Raw genomic sequence first — 22060 nt, forward strand, 5'->3', positions numbered from 1 at the left:
AAAACAGCATGCATACGAAAGCAGCAATTAAAAATACAGTTTACTACCAGGGCTGGAGAAATGCTTCAAAATAATTATCTCAAGTATTTGCTCAAATAAATGAAAAAGCAGGATTTGCTGCAACTGTATTTGTGTCCCATTGGACCTCACTGCTAGAAACGTCTACCAAAGAATTAACTGGAGGGGGGGGGGAGGTAAAATTTAGACTTCCGCAAGCACACATAGGTGCTCAAAAGCTCAGAACAAAAGCTTCTGTGATGCAGTTATAAACAGCACTGGACTTAGTTCTAGAACACAGAGATGGGTTTGAATTTTAAATATCAGGCTCAGGCCAAAGGATTTATACCTTAAACAGTCAGGACTGGCTTAAGAGATTTTACCGTCAGAGGCAGAACAGCAAATGTTGCCCACCCCATTCCACAAGTAAAGAGGCATAATATTCAAGCCTAGCTAAGATACTTAACAACTTGGAATGGGGCTACAAAAAAATACAACTTTATACCCCTGCCCAGCCACTACAATGCATGGTAGAGCGTCTCCTGTTGGTGCCAAAGGTTTTGGCTCTTCTCCTTGTGTCTACCAGTAGCAGGGCTTTCAGTGTTGTGGCCCCTTTAATGTGGAATTTATTCCCATCTAAGATACGGCATGCCCCTACTGAGTGCCATTTCAGATTCATGCTTAACTCTTATTATTTACACAAGCCTTTTCTGACTGAACATTTTAATTAATGATTGTTGATCATCTTCTGGCGTTGTATTGTTATTTTAACTTCATTACTTCTGGTGAGTGTTTTATACTTATTTTTCATTTTCTGTACATTTCTGATACTTTATAATGTTTATAAATCTTGGGGACTTCCGGGTTGGCACCTCCAGGCAATGGCGGAGTTCCTCCGATCGGGAGGAATTTGCTCCATGGAAATTAGGGTCTGACCGCCACGGCGAAGGCGGAGACCCGTTGAAATCACAGGCGGGAGAAGCTTGTGAACTTGGGATTCGGCTGGCACCTTTTGCGCCTCCCCTACTCGCGGGGAAACCCTGATTTGGGGATCCGGAGCGAAGTGGGGTGAACGGCGCGGTGCTTTGAATCGACTGCTTCTTTCACGGAGTGAAGCCGCATCGCTGTTGCCGGAGAGCGCTGACTTTTTCCTGTGGACAATTTGACTTTAAACAACTACCCATGAGTAGAACGGAAAATTGGATCTTTAAATTTATTAATTTGGCATCGAAGCGGGAAGGTGAAAAATTAAATTACCACTGCTCTGAACCTGGAAAAGGGCTGCCAGCAGAATTAACGTTTTGGGAGAGTTCATTGACTGTGAACAGATAGCATGTTGACAGATGGCTAAATAAGAGAAATATATTGTTTCCATTGTCCTCTTCTGCGTTCAAAAAGGAGGAAAGGTAATTGAAAATTGAAACTAACTTTATATTTTAAAATGTGCATGAAAGGATCGATACAACTGGAGACTGTTTCCCTCTAGAGGGAGCTTTTGAAACTGTAACAAGAGTGGGTTTTTTCCAGCTGCAAGATAAGAGCTGTGAGAATCAGAGATTGACCTTGGACTTTAAGAATGTTGACAGAAGGAGCTTTAGTGACTGTTTTATGTAAGATAAGCTACTCACTGGAACAGCTTCATAAAAAGACGGATGTTATGAATTCCAAACTTGAGAACTTGGAACAAAAAGTGATAAATTTGGGACAAAAAGTGACCATTAATACAGAAATTGCTCAGGATTTGATACAGGAAACTACTTTGACAGGACAAACTGGGGAGAAGAAGGAGAAAGTTGTGGATGTTGAACCTAAAGTAATACAAGTGGAAGCCCCGGCCTTTCAGAGGCAAATCGAGGACTATAAGTGGAGGCCTCTTATGAATGAATATAGAAAAAGTCAGAATTTGAAGATTGGAGCCCTGACTGCACTGGAGAAAGAAGGTTGGATAGACTCTTTCATGCAGGGATTTATTGACCTTTGGGTTCTGAATCTGGATCAGGAGGTGATTGGAGTTGTGGGGGCCTTTGGATCTGGAGGAGTCTTGAAACATGATTTAAGATATTGTATGAACCTTGGTTCTAGCTGTGGAGAGTTGGCTGGCCTGTCGAGAGGGAATGGGGGCATGGCTGGGTTGGGGCCTCCCCGAGACTTGCTCTTCAGCATTTTCAGCATTAAAGAATATGAAGAAGAATTGCAGAAGGGACTTGGAAAAGATTTAAGAGCCTTGGACAGAAGATCTCCAGGTTGATGAACTATATGGAATGGACGGAAATGATTGGCAGAATCCGAGACCAGGGAGAAGAGATAGTGGTAGAAGATTGGGAAAGTCTAAAGTTTGTACATAGAAATATTGTAAAATTAATGAGTGTTTGAAAATTGTTGGAATGAAACTTTATGGCTTTAGCAGAAATGCTATAAGGAGTTAATATAAATATTTTAGTATTAATGGAAATTAAGGTTAAAAATATGTTAAGACATTCATAATGATAAAAATAGAGAAAGATGGAAAGGATTTGCTGAAACAAGTAACAGAAGTGGAATACAAAAAGGGAGGTGAGAGGAAGTCGATGAAATAAGGGAATGAAAGATAGACTAACAAAATGGTATGCTATATATTTTTTTAAATTGTTGTTGTTTTGTTTTGTTTAATTTAGTGTTAAGGTTGTGTTTTGTATTGTTCATTGTATTGTTTCTTCTTTTGTTCTTTTTTCTTGTCTGTCATAAGTTTGGAAAGTAATAAAGATTATTTTTTAAAAAAATATAATGTTTATAAATCTTTTAAAATAAAATAAAATACTTCTGGGCTGAAGCCATGACACTTTGTACAGCACCTTACAAACACTGTTAGACAAAATCAGTATTATTTAACAGTGCCTTGTGGGCACAGAACAGATTTGCAAAAGAAGAGCTGTGTCTCTGAACTAAAAAGACCATTTACTCTTGCTTTGTAGCATGAACGGGGCATCGGTTTTTGCTGCTTCTAGAAGATAGTTCACGCCCCCACCAATGCGGCCATCTTGAGTGCACAATGTGGCATTGCGCTTATGTACTGTGTACTATGGGAAGTGAGTTGTGTGTGCACATAATCTATCTTGGCCTGGTCACGACTAGAGCAGGAGTGAGGAATCTGTGGCCTGGCAGCCAGAAGGGGAACTTCAGGTTGAGGGCAAATGCATCCCTCTAGTCTCCTCTATATGGCTCTCAGGATTCTCCCAGTCTACGCCCCTGCTCTGCCTTCTCCTTGCTTTTGCCTGGCTGAAGTGCATCCTTCAACTGGGATAATGCTGTGCATTGTGTGTGTGTGTGTGTGTGTGTGTGTGTGTGTGTGTGTAGCATGCTAGAAGGCAGCCTACTGTACAAAGGTAGGCGTCACCTCCATTATTCCACTTACTTTTGTCTCTTAGCAGCTCCTGGAGAGAATGTGGCCCTTGAGATGAAATTGGTTCCCTATCACTGCTAGAGGGTGGCAGGGCAGGTTAGAAGATGCTGGACACCCCCCGCCCCCAAGGTTAATGGGAAGCTCACTGAGACAATTGGAAGATACTGGACATTCAGTAACCCCCCCCCCCAAAAAAAGCTTTAATGAGAACCTAGAAGAAGGAACAAGAAAGACCCTCACTGTCACCTTGTGAGTCAGATCAAAACCAGCCAACACACTTTGCATTTCACAGAAGTATTTGTAAGGGCTGCCTCGCAGCTGAACAACAGTCCTAGGATTATTCATACGACTTGCTTGAATTGTTAAGAATAATTAGTAAATCTGAAAACATGGCAACATTTGCATAGACCACAGTTCCCAAGAGACAATTATGATGGGGAGAAAAGCTTTCCCCCTCTCACCTCTGTTCAGTTCTCTGCATGTCACTGCATCCCTTCCAGATAGTGGACTTAATCATCCGTTTTACATTTGGCAAATATGCATATAGTAAAACTCATATATTTTAGAGACAATTATGCATTAAAGGAACAGTAAGTAAAGTCTCATTTTAGTGACCACAAATGAGAACTGAAAAATAAATACTACTTGTTAAAGGTGAAAGATTTATACGATCTGAAGAGAAACCAGAGCATAAATACTGCTTGTTAAGTCCTCATCATCTGTTCAGGGCACAATAGGCTGTATGCGTGTTCAGAAGTCTGGACACAATCCAGTCCCAATTTCAGTCCCATGGATTTTCAAGCTCATTTCTAAACCATTTGTATTGAACAACTCTTAAAATATGCTTAACTGTGGCTTCATTAGGCCCTATATTTTACAAAAAGAAAATAAGAGAAAAGTTTTGACTGTCTCAAAAGCCAAATCATAGCTCCAGGATACTGGATAGATCAATATATATCCTACACTTTCTATGGCCACCAGAGTTCAATATGTATTCTAAATGGAAATATAGCCATATTATCAGTAATTTACATTTGTAGCACACATGTTCAGTTTAAGATGCACTAGTTGAACAACAGTCTTTGAAATTTTAAGAAGCAGCTCTTGAATTGTGTACATAATGCCTGATAGAAGATAGAAGATGGAAGCTATTTCAGAAACAAATCTATTTGTGATCGCAAGATTCCAAATAGGAAAAACCTAATTTCATTTCTTTGATCATCTGGTCTAGTGCTTAAATTTGCTTTGCTGTGTAAAGTCCAACTATGATTTCTTTTGAGTTGTTCTGGTTTCTTTTTTCAGCTTGTGGTTCTCGTTATGCATCTGCAGTGGCACAAGTGGGTTCTCCACCCAGCTGAGTCATCAGCCTGACCTCCCTTACCTACACCCCAAAAGCAGGGCTAGAAACTGAGATATGAAAGAAAGCTAGGAGCTAAATGGCACCTTAAACCTGGGTTATGGGCACAACTACGGAATGTCTAGGTTCACTTTTTAAATAACAAGAATATAAAGCTGAAAATGAACTGCAGCTAAAATACTATGTTCATTTTTCACTTGTCCTTCCCCTGCCCACCCCCCTAATATTCTTAAGAGGGTCTCTTCTCCAGTCTTCAGAAAGTAGCTGGAAGTGAGGAGGCAGAAAAAGGTCCTCCTTTCCTTCCACTCTGCAGTTTTAATCTGAAATCTTAGGTGCAATACTGCACCCAGAACTCAGAATCTAACGCTAATTAAATTCCCTGTTGCAAAATGCGCCTAGAACAATGGGAGTTTTGAACACTGCCCAAAAGCCTTCCTTTGAGATTCTGCAGTGTGTTGAGGACTGCCTGTATGTTTCACTTTCTTAACAGCTTTACCTGTTTTCTCTCCATCTTTCCTTGGCTCCAAGGTAGCCACCTGCTCTGTTCAACTCGGCTACTCAAAGTGGATTTCAACTGCCTTCTAACCCATCCAAACTTTTTGAAAGCTTTGATTTTGAACAGGTAGGAATCTATTAGCATCACGGCAAGGATTTGGGAACCACTGAAATTGGCTGGGAAACATATCCTTTTTAATTTCCATATATTTGCGAGTTTAACAAGATGACTTCTGGTTGCAGTGACCTTGCCATGGAAATACTGCTGCAAGTCATACTGCTGTTTTCTGAAACGTGAACCCCCCCCCCCGTCTAGTCTTGACTTGCCATACAACCCTAGGCATTAACAGGGAACAATGGATATTGAAAACCATTAGGCTGCTCTCAGGTTCTGTTGGATTCCCATCCAGCTGGAAGGTAGTTGAAACCAGTTTTGCTTGAGAGAATGTACACAAGGAGAGCTCAAACCTTCGGGGTCCCTTCCAACTCTACAATTCTATGAAAAGCAAATGCTTTGGGATTTGGCCTGGGATATTGTTTAATATCCCAGGATTGGAATGCTAAAGTAGGGAGTCAGGAACAACTGGCAAGTTTGGCCTTGGAGTTCAAAACAAAGCAGGGCAAAGGCTAATAGAGTTCTGCCAAGAGAACAAGCTGGTCATCACAAACACGCTTTTCCAACAAGAGACGACTCTACACATGGACATCACCAGATGGGCAGCATCGAAATCAGACTGATTATATTCTCTGCAGCCAAAGATGGAGAAGCTCTATACAGTCAGCAAAAACAAGACCTGGAGCTGACTGTGGCTCAGATCATCAGCTTCTTATAGCAAAATTCAAGCTTTAACTGAAGAAAGTAGGAAAAACCACTGGGCCGGTAAGATACAATCTATGTCAAATCCCTTATGAATACACAGTGGAAGTGAGGAACAGGTTTAAGTATTTAGATTTGGTGGACAGAGTGCCTGAAGAACTATGGATGGAGGCTCGTAACATTATACAGGAGGCAGCAACTAAAACCATCCCAATGAAAAGGAAATGCAAGAAAGCAAAGTGGCTGTCCAACGAGGCCTTACAAATAGCAGGGGAGAGAAGGCAAGCAAAATGCGAGTGAAAGATACAGGAAATTGAATGCAGATTTCCAAAAAATAGCAAGGAGAGACAAGAAGGCCTTCTTAAATGAGCAAAGCAAAGAAATAGAGGAAAACAATAGAATGGGAAGAACCAGAGATCTGTTCAAGAAAATTGGAGATATGAAAGGAACATTTCGTTCAAAGATTACCATAATAAAAGACAAAAGTGGAAAGGACCTAACAGAAGCAGAAGACATCAAGAAGAGGTGGCAAGAATACACAGAGGAATTATACCAGAAAGATATGGATGGCTCGTACACCCCAGGTAGTGTGGTTGCTGACCTTGAGCCAGACATCCTGGAGAGTGAAGTCAAATGGGCCTTAGAAAGCACTGTGAATAACAAGGCCAGTGGAAGTGATGATATTCCAGCTGAACTATTTAAAATTTTAAACGATGATGCTGTGAAGGTGCTACACTCAATATGCCACCAAATTTGGAAAACTCAGCAGTGGCCAGAGGATTGGAGAAGATCAGTCTACATCCCAATCCCAAAGAAGGGCAGTGCCAAAGAATGCTCCAACCACCGCACAATTGCACTCATTTCACATGCTAGCAAGGTTATGCTTAAAATTCTACAAGGCAGGCTTAAGCAGTATGTGGACCGAGAACTCCCAGAAGAGCAAGCTGGATTTTGTAGGGGCAGAGGAACCAGAGACCAAATTGCAAACATGCGCTGGATTATGGAGAAAGCTAGAGAGTTCCAGAAAGACATCTACTTCTGCTTCATTGACTATGTAAAAGCCTTTGACTGTGTCGACCACAGCAAACTATGGCAAGTTCTTAAAGAAATGGGAGTGCCTGATTACCTCATCTGTCTCCTGAGAAATCTCTATGTGGGACAAGAAGCTACAGTTAGAACTGGATATGGAACAACTGACTGGTTCAAAATTGGGAAAGGAGTACGGCAAGGCTGTATATTGTCTTCCTGCTTATTTAATTTATATGCAGAATTCATCATGCGAAAGGCTGGGCTGGATGAATCCCTAGCCGGAATTAAGATTGCCGGAAGAAATATCAACAACCTCAGATATGCAGATGACACAACCTTGTTGGCAGAAAGTGAGGAGGAATTAAAGAACCTTTTAATGAGGGTGAAAGAGGAGAGTGCAAAATATGGTCTGAAGCTCAACATCAAAAAAACGAAGATCATGGCCACTGGTCCCATCACCTCCTGGCAAATAGAAGGGGAAGAAATGGAGGCAGTGAGAGATTTTACTTTCTTGGGCTCCATGATCACTGCAGATTGTGACAGCAGTCACGAAATTAAAAGACACCTGCTCCTTGGGAGAAAGGCGATGGCAAACCTAGACAGCATCTTAAAAAGCAGAGACATCACCTTGCCAAGAAAGGTCCGTATAGTTAAAGCCATGGTTTTCCCGGTAGTGATGTATGGAAGTGAGAGCTGGACCATAAAGAAGGCTGAAGAATTGATGCTTTTGATGCTTTTGATGCTTTGATGCTTTTGAATTATGGTGCTGGAGGAGACTCTTGAGAGTCCCATGGACTGCAAGAAGATCAAACCTCTCCATTCTTAAGGAAATCAGCCCTGAGTGCTCACTGAAACGACAGATCATGAAGCTGAGGCTCCAATACTTTGGCCACCTCATGAGAAGAGAAGACTCCCTGGAAAAGACCCTGATGTTGGGAAAGATGGAGGGCACAAGGAGAAGGGGACAATGGAGGATGAGATGGTTGGACAGTGTCCTCGAAGCTACAAACATGAGTCTGACCAAACTGCGGGAGGCAGTGGAAGACAGGAGTGCCTGGCGTGCTCTGGTCCATGGGGTCACGAAGAGTCGGACACGACTAAACAACAAATTGTTTAAGAGAAGAATGGGGAAGCTATGGCGCTATAGAAGCTATTGGACCAAAGCTTCCAGCATCCCTGACCCCCAGCCTAGCTGGATGGGGCTGATGGGAGTTGGAGTTGAATGCTGTAGGACAGGCATAGGCCAACTCGGCCCGCCAGATGTTTTGGGACTACAACTCCAATCATCCCTGACCACTGGTCCTGTTAGGTAGGGATGATGGGAGTTATAGTCCCAAAACATCTGGAGGGCTAAGTTTGCCTATGTCTGCTGTAGGACCACAGGCTCCCTATTAATGGTGTAGGGCTTTGTGTGAGGGACTTACATTGCCTTGGGTGGAGGGCCTGTGTGCATGCTTCTGCAGCCCAATTTTATGGTCTATACATTTATAGAGAAGCAGATTATTACAAAATGTGATAACTTCCCTATGCTTTCTCCTCCCCCCAAATGAAAGAAAGAAAGGAAAGGAAAGGAAAGGAAAGGAAAGGAAAGGAAAGGAAAGGAAAAGAGAAGACCATGTAAAGCAAGGATGGGAAACCTGTCGCTCTCCAAAGGTTTCTGGAGTAAACTCCAACAAGCATGGCCAATGACAAGGGATGGTTGGGATTATAGTGCAACAGCATCTGAAATGCCACAGGTCCACCATTCATGGTGTAAAGCTGTGAACTTTCTTCAGCTTGGGGAAGTACAAAACATTAACTTCTGACTGATGAGAAATTACAGAGGCAGTGCTATGGCGTTTTGCTTTCTTTTGGATTAGAGTGCACTGCAGACTTGCATTTCTTTCTTTTTAAAAGTTCTTTATTTTATTTTGACAAAGTAATAATCATAAATAAATAAGAATAAAAATGTGCACCCCACCACCAATACCATTCCATTATAATTATCCAACCTCCCAAAATTTCAGCACCTCTTGCCATGGTTTGGACCCTTTCCGTTTTAACAGTATAAATTCTACAAACACCCTCCATATCTACTCAAAATCATTTCGCATGCATACAGTGGCAGAGAGCAGGCAAGGGTGGGGCTGGCATGTATCCTGGGGGCGGGGCACGCCGCCTGCGGGGGTGGGGCGTCCTGGGGGTGGGGGGCAGCCACAATGGCACCCTGCACTCCTCTTTCTCTTCCTCTGCCAGTGCCTGCATATTCCCCCATCTTGCCTTGGTGGCACGTGTTAATAGCTATATTCCACACCTCTTTATACCATTCTTCCATTTCATATTCTGCTTGCCCCTTCCACTTCCTAGCTATAATAATTTGTGCAGCTGTCAATAAATTTGTGAGCAGGCCTTTCATAGCCTGCAAACCTTCCACCCCATTGTAAATTTATAATGATGCTGTCAGGAGCTCATCCTACACTCGAGTAGGACCCTGGCAGAGATACATGCCCAACTGGCATGTTCTCTCCCTCCTGGTCAGGAGCTTCATTAGCTTTCTTCAGCCCAAACATCACAGCGACCAATGCCAACAGACACCAGCACACTTAGGGATCCACAGAGTCATCGCAGCTTCCGTAACAGACCTCAGCATTTTGGTTAATCTACATATAAACACACACGGAGCACTGCAACATGGCTCCCTCTCTCTCTAGCATCAGATAGCAAAGAGAAAGAACAAAGGACAATAGTCCCCCTTCACGGAACACAGTAACACAAACATTCTCTCTCCGTCACTTTCCACTCTGTGGAGTCAAAACACACACAGTCATGTGATAGATAAAAATCCCATGACTGCAATCATGGAGCAGGAATTCTAACAGATCCTACCTCTGGACTTTTTGACAGCTTTAACCCAGTGATTTCTGTTATCTTGAGGCATCTAATCATAAGCCTGCATTTTTATCAAAGCTTCTATATATTTCAATCAAGGCTTGTATTTAAAAATGAGCTTAAAAAAAAAGGATTTTCAAATGTTTCATGCCAGGCAAAAGACCAGCTGCCTAAAAGAACCTTGGCAAGATGTTTTTCCTCCTAAGACAAGAAGGGCCCCATTGATTTATAGTAGAAAAACAATTCTCAAAGTCATAAAAAGGGAGAATTACATATGCTGCCCCAAGGCTGAGAAAACACCATTAGGAATGGGGAAAGATAATACTAATGTGCCTCCCAGTAAAATGAGCCAGATCTTCTTTCTAAGGTTAAAAGGCCAGGAGCAATGGGGAGAAACATTTAGCTGGAAAGAGAACATTTTTGGGGGAAGTCTTTTTCTAAAGCTGTTTCTTAAACTAAGAGAGTTAAAAAAGGTTAAAATGTGTTAAATGTTGGAAAGGCAACTGGCTTGGCAGAAGAAGCAGCTTCTTCCTATTTTATTTTGAGGCTGGAGAGGAGGGGGAAAGGGGGAGGTGCAAACTGAAGAGGCTTCTTTTAAAAGCTGTGTTTTATTGAGTTCCTTCCTTTTCACTTTGAGAAGCTTTATTCTTTTAAGAGGCTACCTATGATAAATGTATGAAATATATTAGCTTAAATATATTGGCTTAAATGTAATTATGCAAAGGATTTAAGGAATGCTAGATTCTTATGGTTGTAAAAGTTGTATTTATCCTGAAATTAAGTCAGCCACCAGCCCCCCACCCTGCCAGACAGAAGACGCCATCTAAGCAGTCTTGATATATAGTTGTCAGGCATTTTGTTTAGAAACATTAAATGAAGGAAATCTTTCAATGTTGATGTGAAACTCAAGATCCTTGACATCTGTTGAACATAAAATGTAAGATTAAACATCTGTTTTAGAAGGCAATAGGGCAAGAAGGGCAAGAGGTGAGCTGGTAATTAAGATTCCATGTAAGATATATTATTACTTATATGTCATATATATAGCTCTTTGTCTCCCTTATAAGGGCAAGGAAGTGGGTGTATCTTTTGTGGGTGTATCTTTTGTGATTGGCTCTAGCAAACAGCCAATAGGAATTTCAACCAGGCTGATTGGACAGAGGCAGCCACAGGAGGAGCAAAGGGGGCTGGATTAAGGGAATATAAGTGCTGGCCAGAATGGCAGGAGGCCAGGCCAGAGCTTGGTAACCACGTACCACTGAGCCTCTTATTTATTTGTCTGACAAATAAATTACTATTTTAATTTCTCTATTGCTGCGTTGAATATTTCATTCCAGCTAAGCGTTAACCACAAGCAGGGTGCTACAATCTCACTTAAACACCAGACTTGTATTTCTGTCATATTTGCTTTTACTTACAAATATATAAGCAGGGCAAAGTGGAAAGTGAATGAATTCTCTCACAGCAGGCACCAGATCCCCAGAGAAATCTCCTACATCCCAAGATTCTTTACCTTCAGCCAGTTCACAGCTCCCCCAGGATACACACAGTCTTGTTCTCTCTAAATTCAAACTGCCTTTACCTCTTTCTCTGTCTTCTCCTCACAGATGCATATCCCATTCCAAATATTGGATAGAGATTTCTAGTTACCATCTTGGGTCATAGTTCTCACTGATCAACCCATCACTCTGGATTACTAGGTAACAATCACACTAACAGAGGATGGTTAGTCAGCATCCATGCAAAAACAAGCCCCTTTTAACCTTGTTTTAAGTGAGCTAAATACATCCAGATGCTTAAGCCTCTCAATGAAAGGCTTGGAGGGGTATTTTTAAATCATGCCTACATCCCCAATACCCTCTTGATATGTATTTGAGCTATGTATGAATCCACTGCTAAACCAGGAATTGAGAGTAGTGGAGATAACACACTTTTATGAAGCCTGAAGCTGCGCCTGGACAGATGTAGATTGTACCTTGGCCAGAGTCTCTTGGGCTCTGCCTCATTCATTTATAAAGTTCAGCAGCACTGCTCTGTCTTGGCAGTGGGAAATAAAGCCTTTTGGATGGGAATCCGAAATGTAGGCTACTTTCCAATTACAGCCAAAAGCCATCCCTGGAGCTTCAGCATGGCCTGTGCTGTAAGGGCTGCTAAGAGCTTGTTTGTTTCTTCAGTCCAATTAAGCAACAGCTCTTGATTTTAGAAATGAATAAATGAAACACTTCATCATCTGTGTGAGCGCTTGTCTTTGGTATCTACTGGCAAGGGTCTTCCATTTGCCCGGGAACAGATTGAAAGGAGACCATGAGATCTTTTGAGATTCAGAAGTTCAATTTACTCTTAATTGTTTAAGTTGCTTTTTATATAACTGTTGTGCTGAGCTGTGGGATGTTTTTAGTTTTATTGGAAAGAGGTGTTTGAATGTTTGTATTTTATCTGTTTATGTAAACAGCTTGTCCTGAAATGTAGAATTCTATCCTGAAAGGATAGAATTTTTTAAATAAATTAAAATATGGGATGGGGTTAAAAGGAGAAGAATGTAAATATCTTAAGATCATTCTATTTAGGAAGGATTTTTTTAAATCACACTTGCACAAAGAATACCTGTACAAATGTCTCTGAATTGAACCGGGGGTGACCTAGGTGACTCCCGAAGTCCTTTCCAACTCTAAATCTGTTTTGATGATTGATTTATAGTATTTTATAGTATGTTTTATGGCATCATTTGTTGCGTTAATATGCTGCTCACTGCTTTGGGGGACTGTGGGCCTAAAAATGATATATCTATAAAACAGCACAATATAATCCTTGAGACAGCCATTTTATAATGCGCCTGCTGAGTATTGCTCACGTTCCTCTTATTATGGTTGGATAGGACTCTTTAAGCTGAGCACTGTGGGTAACTGCCATTTTTGGGGGGAGGGGATATGGCACCCAGATTCTTCTCTGAAGAGTGTTGCTTCTTCCTCTCTTAGAAAATCGTGCAGGCCAGGTGCACCAACTCTGGGGCCAACATGTCTCTTGTCCCCTCAATCTTTGTCATAAGGGGGTTTGGCCACCTCAATGCTGAGGGGGCCTGGTGCGCGTTATGCACATTGCAAGTTGCATGTCACAGCTTCACAACCAGCTCCTACAGAGCGCTCAGCCTTTTCCAGATGACACAACATCATTTGCATGCAACGCATGTGGCATTACACATGCACAATGTGAGTCACTCACTTGACGCTATGCGCACACAACATGTGCCCTCACCCCAATATTGGGGGCAGCCTGGCACTTCTAGGTCAGGCCATGATGGTTAAAGCTTCAACTACTTAGTCTCTGTATGTCAGGCCACTATCAAAGGCACAGAAACAGGCGGGGAAATGGCTCTATTACTACAAGTGTACCTTGGTGCTTGTGTGGGATGGTGCTTGGTGTTGACCTGTGACTGGAAAGAGTGGGGCAAATGCTAAGTGTGGAAAGGCCCATAGTATGCACGGCAAGTTCTATAAGCAACATTTACAGACAAGGCAGAAAACAGCAGTGCCAATCTGCTTACTAGTCTTTAAACCGAAAAATGTTAAAACAGCTTTCATGTTTTTAACAAGTAGTTCTGTGTGTGTGTGTGTGTGTGTGCGCGCGCGCACGCACCCCCCCCCCCAAGCCATCAAAAAAACAGAAACGAAAAAGGAAAGGATATTACAGTAGTTGTGGCCCTGTTGTCAGACATCTGCTTTAGTGCTCTTGCAACTGAAATGCAGGCAGGGATTGGATAATGCTGGCTCCTAAACCTATGGAGAGGTCCCTTGTCCCTTTTCAAAAGGCGACTGATTAATTGCTCATTTTGCCTGATGACTCTCTGAGGCAGGCACTAATGCTAACTTCAACAGGGCAATTCAACCCCTTTCTTCCATCAGAGAGAGAGAGAGAGAGAGCGCACTAGCTCTGTCACTTCCCTTTTCAGAATCACTCTGGGGTTTCCACTGCTCTTCTGTGACGACAAGCATGTCATTTTGAAGTTTGTCAATCACAATTTAATCAACCAGCCGCTACATCTGAAGCTTAACGGGTATCAGATCATAATTTGCTTGCTGATTATACCTCTGTGGCAATTTGTCTCTGACTCCATTTAAACGTTCAATGTAAAATGCAGCCAGGTTGTTTCCTCTTCAGCTGATTCAAAGTGCAAGGTAGTATCTGGCAAACTTACAAGAATTTGAGAACAGATGTGAAGTCCCCTGCCTTGGCCCCAAGGCTTCACGCCCAGTGCGACCGGACCAGTCATGCTCCCTTAAATCCACCTCTGACAGATCTCTAAACCAAAAAGCAGTCTCCTTTCAGATGCATCTTCCACAGTACCTGCCCTAGTCAAGGATATATTCCACTCTTGGTTGGATATAATCCCTACCCCCTGGATATGCACCTGAAACAACTAGGTAATTAGGGTACCATCTTTTTCTGACTCCTACTCAAAGGCAGGCACAGGGCAAGGTGATCTGACAGCCACAAGCGACACTGTTTGGGTGCTATTTAAGGGCAGAAGAGCAGGGGAAACAGTTCTGACCCATAGGGCACAGTCCATCATCGTGCCAGGCTCCTGTTCATTTCAGTGAGGCTTGTGCAGGCATTTCCGGGTGGAATATACCTCAGAAAGTGACATCCTTTTCGGTTATTTGGCCTCACAGCTCTGAGCAGACTCGTGACCTTTCACAGCAGCCTGCTACAGTCTTTTGTCGACTGGCAACTGCCAGTAAGGAGATATGTATCACATTTGAGGAATCATTGAAATAGTGGCTACAGTGATCTTTATTTGTCATAGTTATGCAGTCATTTCATTGTGGTAGAAGCCCCTGGATCAATACATTTGTTCACATTGCTAATATACCCTCACGAGTAAGCATGCTCCTATGTACATTTGTGTTCTTGGCTGAACCCCTGATTAACTGGGCATCTAAGATGACCCAATCCTTCTCTTTATGGTCGTCTGCCAATTGGATGATGCTGACAGCAGTGCCTGTTGGAAAATCCAGGCTTTGCTCATATTCAAAAGACTACAAAGCAGAAAAGGTATTCTCCATCTTGGGGGGTGTCCCCCTCATCATTTCAAGACTTTAAGAGCAGTAAGGTTTGAGAGATGGAGATGGTTCTCTCACACATCTTTTTTTACATATGTTACAGTGCACGGGTGCAGTTGTGGTCTGAGACTAACACCTCTTCTTTGGAACAGTTAGAAGAAAATATAGCAAAAGTGTGAAACCTTCAGCAGCAGAACCTATCTCCTTCCCAAGGAAATTAACGTTTCCATGTCTTGATCGTTTTTATAACTGCCTTGTAATTTATGGTTTGCTTACACCAGGGGTAGGGAGCCTGCACTCCAACAACATCTGGAGGACCACAACTCTCATCGTCCCTGACCATTGGGCATGCTGGCTATTGTGAAGGCACTCTCATGAATCATTAACATCCTCTACCACTCCACCTAATAGAAAATCACAGAAAGAAATATTTAGCCACATTCCCAAGCTCATTATTAAAAAATCACTCACATCATCTTCTGTTTGCATTGAATTCTACATGCTCAGGATAATTACTATACTATGAGGTCCAATATTTAAAAAGGGTCAATCAAGAAATACAAATTAACCAGGACCTGTTTTCATCACTTTCATCTTAGTTCTCTTTTTACTCCTTGTTAATCTCTCAACTGCACAAGTAGAACAGCTGAGGCTCCCAATCAAATATCCATGTCTAAACACAAACCACGGGCAAATGACACAAAACACTAATGCAGAAGGCTTTTCCAAAACAGACTGTTTTCAGGGTTGCTTTTTAAATCAACTACTTACGGATTGTATCCACTGCCAGCCCGACTCAGAGTTGACCCACTGAAATTAATAGCCATGGCCAAGTTTTCTCCATAGATTTCAGTGGGTTTACTCTGAGTAAAACAGCCCTACATTTTTTATCCACCCTTCCTCCAAGAAGATTGAGGTGATATACAAGATTCCTGCTTCCCCACTCAGAAACACACAGAGAGACTGGCCCAAAATCACCCAATGGCCTTAATACTCAAGTGAGAATTTAAACCTGATACCCCCTAGTTCCAGTCTTTAATTCTAACCACGATGCCACACATTCAGTCATCAGTATTTTCTCTGCAGAAATGTGTATTCAGAAAAGGATCAAACCTGAACTATTTGCTTCAGTGGTGCAGACCTTACCATTGATATGCACCCAGCCTTCTAAAAATCCCACTTCCAATAGGGGCTTCTATCAAAGCAGCTCAGTAGCAACAACAAGAGTTTTGGATGCACAAACATTAGAGTACAGCAAGCCCTGCATCGTGCACTTGGAAAAACTAACCCGAGTTACACAATTTTCACACAGTAGTGCGCATCTTCTTCCATTAAGGAAAGTTCACAAGGATCTTGCACCCAGCTTCGAATATCAGCGGCTTTACATTCCAAAACATGAATCAAAGAGTCAATGCATGATTTCACTTACACCAAGTGTGCAACAGCTCCCAGTTGCACAAAGCACAAATGGGCTGGGAAGAAAGGACCACCCATAAACAAGACCGTGTGAGCTGATCTTTAGGGTAAATCCACACTGTACCTTTTAATTCAATGCACATTCAAAGCACATGACTTATCCCAGAGTCCTGGGAATTGTAGTTTGTTAAAGGGGCTAGAAATGGTAGGAAATGGCAGCTCCTAGGATTCTTTGGGGGGAAAGAATGTGCTTCAAATGCACACTGAATATGCTTTCATTGTGTAGTGTGGATCTGCCCTTAGTCTCTCTAGGATCTGTTTTGGAAAGAAGCCAAACTTGCCCTGAGTTGAGATGCAGGTATTTGTTACTGACCTGGTTTTGAATCCGCCTTTCATTTAAGAGCAGCACATTTTTCACCCATCCTGTCAGAGACGCTTTAAGCTGACGGTATAAATAGAGCAGAATTGGGTTGCGTTTTTTAAAAGAGCTTTAAAGCATGCCAACTATCTAAATAAGTTTCTGTTTCCTATCAAACTTCTCTTTTTCCCACAATGAAAATGCTACTTCATGAATAGAGCAGGAATTCCCCCCACCCCAACCATTTTGTTGTTGTTGCAAACTTTGTATACAAACCCTGGTATAGCTGCACATTCTCTGTCTCCTTATCTCGGTGCACGGTGCTTATGCCAGCCACATTATGCATAACAGGGGACTCCTGTCTGTCTCCCTGTTAATTCAGGTATCCCTCTTCTCCTCAGCATTTTGCACATTGCTGGCGTTCTCGCATAAGTAAATTGCAGGCTGGGGCTCAAGGGAGATGTTGGGCAAACATATGCATAGCTCTTCCATTGGAAAGAGATGGCCAGAATGCAGCAGTGTATACATACCCAAGGGAAAGCTGGGGGAAAGGTATTGTTTATTACAATTATTTATATCACACATTTCAAGATGTTGGTGGTAGACGGTCCTGTGGGGTGTAAGGAAGGAAAATTTGACTGGAGCAGGCTCTAAGGTGGCTTTTGCCTGTGTCCTTCAATGAACTCTATGCTGATCCCTTTCCATGCACACAGTTGAACTGGCAGGCAGTGCTCAAACTACCAGAGGAGGTAGGGCACCATTAGATACTGTTTTGCGAAGCTTATGAGGGACACACACACGATTTGACTAAAGTTGGTCATTGTGGGGTGACCCCACCATGGATTTCATTAAGGGCTTCCTACTTCCACCTCTCTGCACTCAGTAATGTACCAACTGCCTGCAGGATGTGTGCCATTAATCGTGATTGTACTTTGAGACTGGCATCCAAAATAGGGAGTGTACTGATTTCACACCATTTTAGAAGTATCATGCAATGCCTTTGTCCCTTTGCTTCTGTTCTGTCCATGAACAGAACTCCCTGTGCAGGATAATACTTAGACACAAACCACCATAAATTAATTCTTCCTTATAATGCTTTCCTAGTCTGGCCACTGATTATTTTGTTCCTTCCTCCCTGCATTTGAAATTCAGCATGCGAAACCCGACAGAACAGAAGCACTTGGAACATGCTTCTGTCCTCCAGCAAGTTCAACAGAAAGAGCATTGCCTGAATCTAGCATTTTTCATCTTCAAAGCATTGCATGGACATTGGCTAATTAATCTTCCCTGCACTCTTGGGAAGGAGGTGACTAAGTACCCTGTGCTATTATGTCGAGCGGCATAAAAATCAAAGGAATTAAGAGATGGGAAAAGACACGGTCTAGCAGAGTAGGTCATGTTTGTTTCCCATGCGCAATCACCTCTGGCTAATGTGCAGAATTATTCTCTACATATTGTTCTCCAGGGCTCTTGTCGAGTCAAGTTTTAAACAGCTTTAGTAACACGATTTCCAGCCAGCTCCCCTAGGATGCTCTTCCCCAGTCTGTTGCATCACTCAGTGGGAGAAATGCTGGCTGTTACTAAGGCTCAGAGTTTGCTCATTTTGCAGCTCCCCCATCCCACCCCTCTTGCTGGTTTTGGTACAGAGTTTAGCAAGTTTGCCAGAGAGGAGGAGGCCTTTCTTCCTTGTTCCTCTTTCCCTTTCTGGGCTATGTGTCACATCCCATTAGACTGCTTTAGTTTGGATTACTGCTCTACCTGGTGAAGTTGCTGCCTATAAATTTCCACCCACCTGGTGACTTGGCAGTTCCATGCTATGGAAATAGGAGGAAAGGTAGAGAGAGACTGAAATCTCCCTCAGCATGGGCCCATAGGCTGGCTTCTCTGCATGCTAACTTCCTGTAGTCTTTTGCTGTTGTTTAGTCATTTAGTTGTGTCCGACTCTTCGTGACCCCATGGACGAGAGCACGCCAGACACCCCTGTCTTCCACTGCCTCCCGCAGTTTGGTCAGACTCATGTTTGTAGCTTCGAGGACACTGTCCAACCATCTCATCCTCTGTCGTCCCCTTCTCCTTGTGCCCTCCATCTTTCCCAATATCAGGGTCTTTTCCAGGGAGTCTTCTCTTCTCATGAGGTGGCCAAAGTATTGGAGTCTCAGCTTCAGGATCTGTCCTTCCAGTGAGCACTCAGGGCTGATTTCCTTAAGAATGGAGAGGTTTGATCTTCTTGCAGTCCATGGGACTCTGAAGAGTCTCCTCCAGCACCAGAATTCAAAAGCACCAATTCTTCGGTGATCAGCCTTCTTTATGGTCCAGCATTTTGCCGTTACAAGGCGATACATCAGGTACATAAGTGACATTGTGAGTCCCTCTAGCTCAGTATTGTCTACCCCATATGACAAAATGCATCACCCCAGGGGTTCAGAGTCTTTTCCAGCCATTCCTGGAGATGCTGGGGATGAGACCTTTAGCTCGCTAAACATGTGCACTATTTCTGAGCTATTTTTTCTTCCAACAGCAATATTGCAGCTGGCAATCAGCACTAGGGAGCTTTCTCACAGAAAGGCACTCCTAGGTTGAAAGCAGCAGCACTTTGAAATAAGTCACTGCTATTCCCAGGATTCTGGTTTAGGGGTGCGTGGTTCAGAAGCACCATAGGAAACACTATGCTTCTGTGAAAAGTGGTATTTTCACTGGGAACTAAGCAATCAACCATGGACAATTAGTTGGCCATACATTATGTTGACAAGGGTGCTTTACCTACAGACTGCATTCACAAATATGGGGGGAGGGGAATATTTCTTACTTTGATTGCTGCTATGGGTCTCCCACCGTGACACCAAAATGTTTTTTGTGTGGCCACAAAGCTCATCCATTTTAAAAAATAGGTGGTTTTGTTGTTGTTGTTTTAAAAAAAGAACGCTCTTGTGGGTTCCCTATTCCAATTCTGTGATGCGAAAATGATTGTGACCCCAACCCAAATTTGCCCTTTTAAAAAACACACACAAAGAAGATCAAATAATTATCCATGCCCATTCTTAACCATGGATCAAAATGGTCCTCAGCCTGAAAGAGGTTAGTCATGCCCGATATAGACAGTGTTCACCATTTTATGCCCTGCAATGAAGACATGATGTAAGCATCAGCATTGCACAGAATATCGAGTAGAATATATATTATCAGTGTATTTTTACATTTCTCTTTTGGGTTACAATCTCAAGCACACTTACAGTCCAGTTCTAACCCTAAGTAAATTCCAGTGATAAGTATACATATGCTTGCAGTCCTACCAAGATGAAAGTCCTGCTGAATTCTGTGTGACTTACTTATTAATAAAGCCATTAGGACTGGCCACTAAGTCTCCAATGGATTGCTACTATACCAAGGCATGAAGTACAAGCTAGCTATTCAGATTTTAAAATTTCACACGTGCTCTTGCATAATAACCCTGCCCATGTGCTTTTAACAGTGGAATCATAATGTGACTGTTCTAGTGATTAAACCCTTAAAAAAAATAATCAGGATATTTGCTTCATGTCAACTTGACCTAAATAACCTTTTTCTGGGGGATGGGGAGCACAATTTCAGTAGCTGTGCTTTATCCCATATCTTCTAACGTGGTTAGGCAAACTAAGGCCCAGGGGCTGGATCCGGCCCAATTGCCTTCTAAATCCAGCCCGTGAATGGTCCGGGATCAGCATGTTTTTACATGAGTAGATTGTGTCCTTTTATTTAAAATGCATCTCTGAGTTATTTGTGGGGCATAGGAATTTGTTCATTCCCCCCCCAAAAAAAATATAGTCCAGCCCCCCACAAGGTCTGAGGGACAGTGGAATGGCCCCCTGCTGAAAAAGTTTGCTGACCCCTGTTCTAGAATAAACAGCAATGATAGCAACAATGAAAAAAAAAAATACCAACAACACAGGCCTTGAAGAGAACCCAGTATTTACCAGATTGAGTTGGAAGATGTTCTCTCAATAAGATGCCACCTCCCTCTGGACACAACAGGCAGGATCTTCAAAGACTTTTGCCTCCTCCTCCAGGGTGAGGAGTTGCCCTCCCATCCTTCCCACAGTTCAAGCATGAAAGGTTGGGTCTCTGTTTTGCTCTAAAATCTCCAACTTTTTGAACTGTTTGTATTCTCTTTAAGTTATGAGGTGTTTTTGTGGGTTTGTGTTCCCCCACCTATCTCAGTCAGCAAAAGGACTTAAAAAGATATCTTTGTATTTCCCCATTTGTGCTGGGGTTTTCCCTGTTCTTGTGGTTCTTTTCCCAGCACTTGGAGGCTGGGGAAAGGTTTCTTCTAACCCTGACTGACTGATCCCTGGGCACTTTGCATGTGGCCATTCGTCCACTACTGCACTGAGTGAACCTGCCATTACTAAGAGCTCATAGCACTTTCTTTTTTCTCAGCAATGGGCCCATAATTACTCAAGCAAGTGGGGACCCCATTTGAGCCAGGTCTAGGGCTTGTTGCTGGATTTGGCAAGTCCCATATTCACCATCTCAAACAGGACTGCCTTTGAAAGGGAGTTTAGCGCCTGGAATGTAGGCGTTCCTTTTCTTGTCTATAGCTGGCCATTCCTACTCTCTGTACAGTGGTGCTAAGTGCATTACATAAATCTTTTGGGACCCCTGCCCATTCAGAGCTGGTGTGGAGCAAGGCTGCACTGGGGTCTCACACTTACTCTATGAAGTGGGACTGCCAACTTTGGTTTTGGTTACCTTGGTAAGAGGAGACAGGACAGGTGGCCAGTCCTTTCCTACAGGGTCTTCTGTGTGCCATTGCAACAGTGTAATTTGCCACACAATTCTCTTGTACATCTCGCCATCAGCTCATTTTTCACCTGCTAGTTCTGGCTATTTCATTGCCTTTCATAAGCACACAGCGTGTCTGATTGAGGGGGTTCCTTTGTTGGCATGAGCACTCATTACCAACATTCCCACCAATTTCTTCTGTGCTTTCGTGGGGACAGGATTCATGGCTACCCCTGCTGAGATGACAGAGGTGGCCCTTCACCTCTCAGGGGATAATGAAACGTCTGACTCAAAATGATTCTGTTGCAGATACAATAGGCTTTCATGGGCATGTGATCTCAGCTTCTCCCAGTGTCTACAATGGTGGCAACAGGGATGCTCTTTCTTTCAACCTTCTGCCTTTTTCCCTGCTTCTTTCTTAAGAAATTTATATCTAAGGAAATATCCTCATCATGGTCTGAGCACAATAGTCATTCTAAGTGCATAGCAAAGTGCACAAATTCTTCTCACAAGGATTCCAAGCACCACA

The 22060-nt window shown here is 42.8% G+C and overlaps 3 long non-coding RNA genes across 4 annotated transcripts in view; all 3 read left to right on the forward strand.

Moving 5' to 3' along the window:
• The window catches only part of LOC309350657, a 144809-nt gene that overhangs the window by 64926 nt on the left and 57823 nt on the right, over window positions 1-22060 (forward strand). The gene's annotated exons all lie outside the window — the stretch shown is intronic.
• Window positions 1-22060, forward strand: part of LOC309350661 — a 27425-nt gene continuing 5365 nt past the window's right edge. Inside the window, exons 1-3 of one of the 2 annotated variants that reach the window (XR_014160482.1) lie at window positions 1-782; window positions 4679-5355; window positions 15103-15248. This is a non-coding gene — a long non-coding RNA (uncharacterized lncRNA). Of the gene's footprint in view, window positions 783-4678; window positions 5356-15102; window positions 15249-22060 lie in introns of those variants that run through there. The other variant, XR_014160481.1, reaches the window with a different exon arrangement.
• On the forward strand, window positions 9287-12173 carry LOC309350663. The gene is made up of 2 exons (XR_014160483.1): window positions 9287-9967; window positions 11298-12173. It is a non-coding gene; the product is annotated as an uncharacterized lncRNA (long non-coding RNA).

Source organism: Podarcis erhardii, assembly GCF_964252035.2.
Source record: "Podarcis erhardii genome assembly, chromosome: 10".
Classification (NCBI taxonomy): Eukaryota; Metazoa; Chordata; class Lepidosauria; order Squamata; family Lacertidae; genus Podarcis; species Podarcis erhardii.